At 42.0% G+C, this 8,505-nt stretch overlaps 10 non-coding genes across 10 annotated transcripts; all 10 read right to left on the bottom strand.

Moving 5' to 3' along the window:
- Nucleotides 1-4,301: 4,301 nt before the first annotated feature.
- On the bottom strand, nucleotides 4,302-4,378 carry LOC138996474 (small nucleolar RNA SNORD81). Its single transcript, XR_011468769.1, has one exon. It is a non-coding gene; the product is annotated as a small nucleolar RNA SNORD81 (small nucleolar RNA).
- Nucleotides 4,379-4,520: 142 nt separating this feature from the next.
- Nucleotides 4,521-4,598, bottom strand: LOC138996479 (small nucleolar RNA SNORD47). The gene has a single exon (XR_011468774.1). It is a non-coding gene; the product is annotated as a small nucleolar RNA SNORD47 (small nucleolar RNA).
- A 599-nt stretch (nucleotides 4,599-5,197) lies between these two features.
- Nucleotides 5,198-5,277, bottom strand: LOC138996482 (small nucleolar RNA snR60/Z15/Z230/Z193/J17). The gene has a single exon (XR_011468777.1). It is a non-coding gene; the product is annotated as a small nucleolar RNA snR60/Z15/Z230/Z193/J17 (small nucleolar RNA).
- A 163-nt stretch (nucleotides 5,278-5,440) lies between these two features.
- Nucleotides 5,441-5,523, bottom strand: LOC138996476 (small nucleolar RNA SNORD79). Its single transcript, XR_011468771.1, has one exon. It is a non-coding gene; the product is annotated as a small nucleolar RNA SNORD79 (small nucleolar RNA).
- Nucleotides 5,524-5,854: 331 nt separating this feature from the next.
- LOC138996509 (small nucleolar RNA SNORD78) lies at nucleotides 5,855-5,919 on the bottom strand. The gene has a single exon (XR_011468796.1). It is a non-coding gene; the product is annotated as a small nucleolar RNA SNORD78 (small nucleolar RNA).
- Nucleotides 5,920-6,182: 263 nt separating this feature from the next.
- LOC138996481 (small nucleolar RNA SNORD44) lies at nucleotides 6,183-6,246 on the bottom strand. The gene has a single exon (XR_011468776.1). It is a non-coding gene; the product is annotated as a small nucleolar RNA SNORD44 (small nucleolar RNA).
- Nucleotides 6,247-6,532: 286 nt separating this feature from the next.
- LOC138996507 (small nucleolar RNA SNORD77) lies at nucleotides 6,533-6,600 on the bottom strand. Its single transcript, XR_011468794.1, has one exon. It is a non-coding gene; the product is annotated as a small nucleolar RNA SNORD77 (small nucleolar RNA).
- A 279-nt stretch (nucleotides 6,601-6,879) lies between these two features.
- LOC138996473 (small nucleolar RNA SNORD24) lies at nucleotides 6,880-6,961 on the bottom strand. Its single transcript, XR_011468768.1, has one exon. It is a non-coding gene; the product is annotated as a small nucleolar RNA SNORD24 (small nucleolar RNA).
- A 162-nt stretch (nucleotides 6,962-7,123) lies between these two features.
- LOC138996510 (small nucleolar RNA SNORD75) lies at nucleotides 7,124-7,185 on the bottom strand. Its single transcript, XR_011468797.1, has one exon. It is a non-coding gene; the product is annotated as a small nucleolar RNA SNORD75 (small nucleolar RNA).
- Nucleotides 7,186-7,554: 369 nt separating this feature from the next.
- Nucleotides 7,555-7,634, bottom strand: LOC138996480 (small nucleolar RNA SNORD74). The gene has a single exon (XR_011468775.1). It is a non-coding gene; the product is annotated as a small nucleolar RNA SNORD74 (small nucleolar RNA).
- Between the last annotated feature and the right edge of the window lie 871 nt (nucleotides 7,635-8,505).

Consider the following 8,505-nt stretch of genomic DNA (forward strand, 5'->3'; position numbering starts at 1 on the left):
CAATTTTACATCTACTTATCCCACATGCATGTTACCTAATTTTTAATATAATAAAGTCACTATTCACTGTTTAGAGCTTCATTCTAACCAAAATACTGTCTCTATGCTGGAGTTTCAGAAAACACCCCAAATCTGTAGGATGTTTTCTGGACTACAAATACCAAAAGCCCCAGGTCCCCAGACGTCAAAAAGTCCTGAAGTGGCATCTCAGAGACCTAGTCACTGGGGCATCACTCAGCGTTTCTTTAGTTCTGCCTCTCAGAAGAAAAAAAAATGCTTATCCGAAATTCAAAGAAATGTCACTATTTTAGATCTTAATCATTGAAGTGACATTTTAAACATTTTCTCAAAAATTAAGGAAATATTAAGTTTGGAAACAACACAACCAGGACTTTGCAAACCAAACTAATTGTAAATTGGAAGCCAAATTTATTTCAAATCCAATCCCCAACCTCCTACACAATTTAGATTTATTCTGTTGCAAATTTTAAAAACAAGGTAAACAACTTGGAGAAGGTCAGATGATGCCACTCCTGCTCAAAACCCTTTGGTGGTTTCCTATCTCAGAGGAAAGCCGCACCAAGGCCCTGCTGAGCTTCTTACTACCTGACCACTCTGCTCCACTCACTGGCATCCTTGCTTTTCCTGTTCCAGCCAGCGCAGGCCTTTGCCTTAGCTGACCCGAGCAACTCTCCTCCAGATATTATTTGCTTTGTTCACTGCCTAATCCTGTCTGCTTAAGTGCTCCTCAGTGAAGATTTCCTGGACAATCATATTCAAAAGGATGAGCCCGTTCCCCATCAGCACCCTCTGCCCCTTTCCCTGCTTTTTCCCTGTCGCATTAATCACATTTTAGTTTGCCACACTAGAATGTAACCTCCAAGAGGGCAGATTTTATTTTCACGTTGTCTCTGCAATTATCTATTTCCAGCACCTAAAACACTACTTGGTTATAGTAGATATTCAGTAAACATGTCGGATCAAATTATTAAACAAGTAACTAATACATGTGGACCTCTGGGCTGAGCTGAGGGAGCATGAAAATGAGTAAATCATGGTTTTTCTAGAGCAGGTGTTCCCAACGTGGGGCACACATCCCACAGGGGGGCAAATTTGATGATTAAGGAGGTCAATTTGAGAATGAGTTAACAGTGAATTTTTTGCACTTCTTATTGTCAAGGGCCTCATATACAATATATATATATATATATAATGACATACTTACGCATTTCAGTTCTCTTAAGTTTTGAAACTTTGCTATTTTTTCCTATCACTTCATATTTTTTCAACAATTTTAGTGATTTTTTCCTCAGTACTTCAACTGTCCTTTCGTGTTTTTTTCATGGATGCCATGTTCTTTGGAAGCTTGTTTAGACCAAGTTAATGGCCTTTTAGGCTTCCTCCATGTGAACAGTTCACTTTTGAATATGGATTATGGGGGGAGGGGGGGGTGCAGATCGGGATTTAAGAGATGCTTAGGTGGGGAATGGCCAAAAAAAAAAAAGGTTGGGAACCACTGCCCTAGAGGTTTCAGTAAGGGAGAGATAAACAGATCATATTGATACGATTCAGTCAACTGTGAGGTCATGCAGAGAAGGACCAGCCTTACCAATAGGGAAGGCCCCTTAAAGCAGACCCCTCAAATGCTGGCAGCTTGTTGCTGTGCTAGCTTCTTAGCCTTGACCTTTCAATGCTTGGGGTAAACCAGTCTCATCTTTCTCATCTGTACAGCACATGACACCAACACTTCCTCTAGCTTTTTGTCTGAAATAAACATCACATTTACCATTTAAGCGCCAAGATGTTAAGGAGCTTGAGAATTCCTTTAATAAGATTTCCTTAAAAGCTGTGGTAAGTTTTTAAGAACAAAGCATTGGTTTTGAATTATGGAACCCAGCCTTTCAGCCTCAATTTAACTACATGACATTTTTTTTTGGCAGGGTATGCAGTGAAACATACTCAAATTCCCCATGGTTGGCTGTGATGGGGTTGAGGTCAGGGTCAATGTGATTTTTTCCTCAAATTACAAGATATCCATTAGTAAATGGGTATAACTTTTCAGGGGCCCAAATCAATGATATTGGAAGTATAAAACTGGGAACCAGGGATTCAAACTAGTTACCAGTGCTGTAATAGCACCTCCCACACCTCCCCATGATGTGACAGGTTAGAGTTATAGGTTTCTGGAATGAGGACACATGACAGTCCAACTTCCCACTGGTGTTCACCAAAGGTCCAGTTTTTAAACCAACCGTGTCCCACTTTTGGATACAGGGTTTGTCTCCCCAACTTTCTGTCAAAGCAGCTTTCCCTTCGAGTACACTACTGGGACTTTCAAACCAAGACTAGTCTTTCCTGCCTAGTCTTTCTAGAGGGGTTTTGGCCCTTTCCCACACCGGGAGATCCTCCAGTGCCTTCTGTTCACTACAAATACGTTGCCATATATTGACTGTTACCCTTGTGGCCTGTTAACTTGATTCTCTATCTGTAAAAATGAAGACAATTCCTAATCTGCTGTCATCAAAAGGATGAAAACAGAATATAGTAATCGTTCAAGTTATTTTTCTCATATACTTGAGACTCAATGCTTCATTAACCACTCTGTGGGCAATATTCAAAACAGCATATAGTAACTGTTCAATAAAGTCGTTTCTTTCATCACCCAAGTTTATTAACAAGACAGTTCTAATGCTTGTAGTTCATATACTTCAAATTCACTGCTTCAGTTAACCACTCTGTGGGCAACCTTCCCCCAGCCAGCTGACCTAACTGCAGCCATCCAGGCCATGGACCTTCTTCATGCTGGATTTTGCTTTAGCTCAGACTTGTTCCCCATTTCAAGATCAGGGTGTTTTATCGTCAGCCTTTTGGCACTCAGGTCACTAAAACTTCTCAAAGACTTCACCTGATCACTCTTCATTCAATAAATGTAACCACCTACTGATGAAAGCTTGGGAAATGCTGCAATACAACAGACCAAATCCCTCTCGTGGAGTAACATCTTATTAGGTGAAAACATGCACAAGTGAATAATTTAAGAGGTACTGCTGGTGTGGACGGTCCATTTTCAGGATGTCTCAGGGCCTTGTGGCAGGACATTTGAGTAGGGACCAGAACGGAAATGAATATGAATATTTAAATTATCCTGCAGAACAAGCATTAAGTCTAAAGCAGCGGTTCTCAACCTGTAGGTCACGACCCCTTTTGGGGGTCAAACGACCCTTTCACAGGGGTCGCTTAAGACCACTGGAAAACATACACAATTACATATTGTTTTTGTGATTAATCACTATGCTTTAATTATGTTCAATTTGTAACAATGAAATTGGGGGTCACCACAACATTGGGAACTGTATTAAAGAGTCGCGGCATTAGGAAGGCTGAGAACCACTCAACCATTATCACTGGTCCAAAGGAACTTCAAAGTAGGGGTCTAAACGCAGCTAGAGCTAACAACTTGAAATATTTCCTAATACCCTGGAAGTGTTAGAACTCAAAACAGCGTCTATTTGGAGAAAATGTGAAATCACAGCTCAAAAGTGAGCTGGAATTTGATTACTAGGATTTTCAAAGCTGCAAGAAGCCAGTTAATGGTTTCTTAGAGAAATTCACTGGCAACCCATTGGGTAACTAATGTTCTCACTTAACCTAATGTATGCCTCCATTTTATTTGCAAAATTAATTCATCTTCTAAAGATAAAGGACGTTGCTATAACCACAGTACCAACCTCAAAATTTTTCAAAATGACCCCTTGTTCTTTCTAGGCTCTTTCCTGTTGGGGGATTCATCCCTGAGACAGCCAATCAGGGGGACTCACATGAATTTTAGCCAGAGACCAAGCCCCAACGTGTTTACAGCCAATGGAGTTTTCTAGCTTCAGCACTCTCCACATTAAGATCACCTGCTTTTCTTTGCAATTTTATCTGTGTAAGCTCATGTTTCAATGGCTCACTTGCCCATTTTGGGCAGTAAGGGAAACACTGAGGAAGGTCTACAATTTATTTCTCAGCATAAACTGCACTTGGAAAGACTAAGACATCCTATGAACCAATGAAGGACACATGAAAAGGTCAATTGGCAGTATGCTGCCATGGGGTCTTACTCACAAAAATGTCCTATTTTCCTTCCTTCATCCCATTAAGATGAAATAAGCAGACTTGATCAGATGGTTTATAAAAATTTATTAAAATTCAAAGTTGATCTTCTATCCCATGAGTATCCATCCAGCTGCCTGCAATAAAATAGCCACTTTTAGTCAATTTCCATACTTCAATTCTAATGGTATTTGAAGTACAGTATACAGAATATCAGATCTCCTTTCATCATCAAGTAATCAGTGAGAGAGTTCAAGTTGGGTTGAGATCATCATGTATTCTGGAATAAAACCACAGCATTGATATTTACAAGACTTACCTCTCAAAGGTCAGCCAGCTGCCATGACGCTACCATAAATGCCTGAAAGCAAAGAATGCACATTAATCATGGTAAAAAGAACTTGTGTGATGCTTGTCAGTAACGTAACCTCAGAATAAAAATGGAACGGTTATGTGAGTGATATCATCCTATTTCATTTGGCAGAATCACTACATCACTGGTTACATTCTAACTTATCATATATAACAACTATCATATATTACCTGGAAATCTCCAGGGTTTCAGGTCTGCCTGTTTGAAGATTGAAAAAAAGAACATTTATTAGAAATATACCCTACCAACATTTTTAACTTCTGGAAAAATAACATTTAGGGCAGTGAGCACCTTCTGTATAGCTCAATGGTCAATGTTCCACCACGAGTGAACCCTAATGTAAACTATGGACTTTGGGTGGCAATTATGTGTACTTGTGTTAAGTCCGTAAGTTTAACAAAAGGCTCAATCTGGTGGCTGGATGTTGACCATGAGGTGTGCCATTACAAGGTATATTGGAACTGTACCTCAGTTTTGCTGTGAATATCAGTGCAAAATTAAATTTAATGAATTAAAATATGAAAACGGCTAAATAATTCAGGTATCATCTACAGATTTATATGCCATAAAAATTTGTTCACAAAGTGTTATTAAACTGCACTTCTCCAAATGTGTTATTAATCCTCCATTACCACATAGAACGTTTGGTGTAACACATTAGCTATCCAAACCCAGGAATGTTTTGTGGGAACATGGCCAATTCCCTTTAGAAGTTATGATTGTTGCAGCCAGATACATCAGATAGGAGCGAAAGACAATATTGCTCATCACTATTAGTCTGCTGAACTATGTTATCATCATTGTATCGGCTGTAAACCACTTAAAATAGAAAGAAACCAAAATCAAAACTACCATACCTCTGCTAAAACTCTTTACTTCTGGACTTGTAGCCAAGCCAGCTTCTCACACCTGCAGAAGTATTTTCAAACTTAATGACAGGCAGTAATAGGAAAATTTATAAAATGTTCCAGGTACTGTTTCAGTTATAAAATAAAATCTTCATTCTTTTTCAGAGAGATTCCCATCTGTTTTTTTTTTAATCATCACTAACAGCACCTTACTTAATAACTATTAGAGATTAATAAAATGCATACCTTTATTTTAAATGTCTCCAAAACCTGCATCTGAAAAAGTAAGTATTTATTTAACTATATTTCCCAAATCAATAGCTTGGCATACCAGAAAACACTAACAGTCAACAATCACTAAGACAAGCACATTTTAACAATATAAATCTGTACCAGAAGCCAAAATCTGTTGTCATGTCTTACCCCAAAGCATGCCATCCATGGATAAAAATGTGTATCCAACAGCTAGAAGGGAAACAACATTTTTATTAATGTTAAATATCATTAAATTCTTTGCTTATTGTTACATGTCACAGGGTTCTTCAGTGTTAGATTTGTCTACATGCTAATTTCAGGTCAGACATTTGATCAACATCATTACAAAAACCCCGTTCAAAGCATGCGCAACATGCACTCAACTAGTCAAACACACAACGTAAGCATTAGGAGCTTGGTAGTTATGCAGTGTATTTTATCACATTCTCAGTTTTGAGTCAATTAGAATGTTTTTAACAATTAATACTTACAAGAAGTAAATCAAGCCACTCCAGACATGTCAAGAGACTAAGTCCACCTAAGAAAAAAAAAGAGTGGTTTTCCAATAGCCAAAGATGAATTTTCTCCTTACCAATCTAAAAAATGCCTGAAATCAGGTAGAGCTAATAATTAAGACCTTCACATTCAGTCAGTATTTGCTTATCATCATACAGGCTTTTATCCAGACATCTTAGGAATGGTGACAGGACAAGGACCGGCTATTTAATGCACTCACACCTTTCAAGCACTTCCTGCTGAGTGCTTCCTGTGCATTAGAAGGAAACCCTCAGAAGCCACTGGTGGCATTGTCCTATTTGTTGTCCAGTTACCAATGTGAAGTCAGTATAATTTTACTTACCATTCCAACTTCCAGTTAGTCCTTTTTAGTGCCTAAACAAAAGGAAAAGCAAAATTAGTAGTGGCACTATGCTCATGCTATTACCAGCAAACGTTTTATAGCAGATACATCAGACAAGTGGTACATTTCTTCAGAATTCAATCTGCTGAACTATGCAAGCATCACAGTATCCGTTTCTTTAGGTGTCCCCCAACATTAAATATTAGTGCAGGCGTTCACGTTTGAAAAGGGAAGGAGGAAAGCCCTGAGGATCAGCACCGATTTGGCAATGTGTGATCCCTTAGAAAAGTCACTGAAAAGTCCTGGGTAAATAAGATTGATATATAAAAAGGTTTCTCACCTGTCTGCCCATGGCAAGAGAATGATGCTTGCACCGTAAGACCTGAGAAAGGAAGAGTTTCCGGTCAACTTTGGTGCAACCTTTATTTTCTCTAAATCACCATTTTGTGTGCCTCAGTTAGGATAATGGTGGTAATACTTCTCGTCATTCTCACAGTCGAGAGTAGCAAATAAAATGTCATCATTGTGGCACATGGGGTGTACCTTTAACCTAACTTCCCTGCCTGGAAAAGCTCTCGGTTCACTTACCCCAGCAGTGGCTCTCATTCCTTTGGCACAGAACTAGAAAACAGACAGAGATCCCAATGAAGCACACTACACAGCCACGTTAAACATTAATGTCACCAATTCTGAAGCCTCAGAATAAAATTTGTCAGAAATTCCTTCTGTCCACTACTCTTAAACCATCACAGGCTAACAAAAAAAGACCACATCTAGGCAAATTTCATCCTTCCCACCGTATTTACCCGATTCTTACCTGTCCATCAGATGCCACATTGCACTCGTGCCGAGCATCATTCCTAGGAAAAATATTACCTTTAGTTCATTTTGTTCTAAATTATGCAAGTGGTTTACATCACCCACAATTTCATACTATAATGGGTGCACTAGACGTATTATAACGAGAGCACTGTACAGCTAAGTTTAAGAACCACTGACGGCAAAACGGTGCAATGCGGAATGCAGCCACTCAGAGAACCACGTGGGCTACCCAATACCCGCCTCCCTGGAGGAAGTGGCTCCGGCCGAGGTCATTTACAAAGACCCACTCGGTGACTCGGCATGCGCCGCCATCAGAGCTGTTGGCATTCATCAACAGTCTCAGATGTCCCTACCAACATAAGCTTCATCAGAGGCAGGGCACGCCAGCCGAGGTATTTCCGCAGTTGAGCCCTACAACCGAGTGTTGAGTTTATGTCGAGCCCGCACTCAACATGCAATCCTCTACAATCCTCATTCTGCGGTTCCTGCAAAGGCTTGCAACTAGCCCATAAAAGTCAGCGCGTTTAGGGCGACTTTAGTTGCCATGACCTGGAGGCCTTGAGCCAAGAATCCACTTAGCACCCGAGAAAACCATACACACGTACCACTTGCTGACTTCCATCCTCGAAAGACCGAGATGGCGTCCGGGCGCCTGTATATAAGAAATTCGTTCCATGACGTCATGACGCACTTTCCCCGCCTGCGTCGGCTTTAGCTCCTCCCCCACTCCTCCTTTAGTCTCCTCCTCCAGCCACACCTTCGTCCCGGCCTCTCTGCCCGCCCTTGGCCCCACCCCCTCGACTTGTGGGCGGGGTCACGATGGCCAGCGTGACGCTGAGCTCCCACCCTCCAAACCGACTGAGGAGGAAGACAGGAGCGGGGAGGGGGCGCGGGGACGGAAAGCGCTGGGGGAGGGGGAAAGGGGACGGTAGAAGGGTGAGTGATTTCCTTCCGGCACGTCGCCCGCTCCAGGGGAGGGGGCGGGGGTTTTCACTTCCGGGACGGTGTTCCGGCCCATTCCTGCCCATTTCCACCCCCGGAGGTAGGTGCTGCTCCTTGACTGGGCCGGGGCCCGCACGCCCGTCCCGCTGCCCTGCCCTGGGGCCGCCCCGCCCGATCTCCCCCGCCTGCCTGCTCCTGGGGCGCTCAGCCACTTCCCTCCACTGCCACCCTAAGGCACCGGAGACCTGCCACCCCCTTGGCCCCGGGCCGGGCTGGGCTGCCGGACCCGCCCCCTCGCCGAGTCCCTCCCT

The sequence above is a fragment of the Myotis yumanensis genome, unplaced genomic scaffold (assembly GCF_028538775.1).
Source record: "Myotis yumanensis isolate MYYU_CA2020_CCGP unplaced genomic scaffold, mMyoYum1.0.hap1 SCAF_17, whole genome shotgun sequence".
NCBI classification, from domain to species: Eukaryota; Metazoa; Chordata; class Mammalia; order Chiroptera; family Vespertilionidae; genus Myotis; species Myotis yumanensis.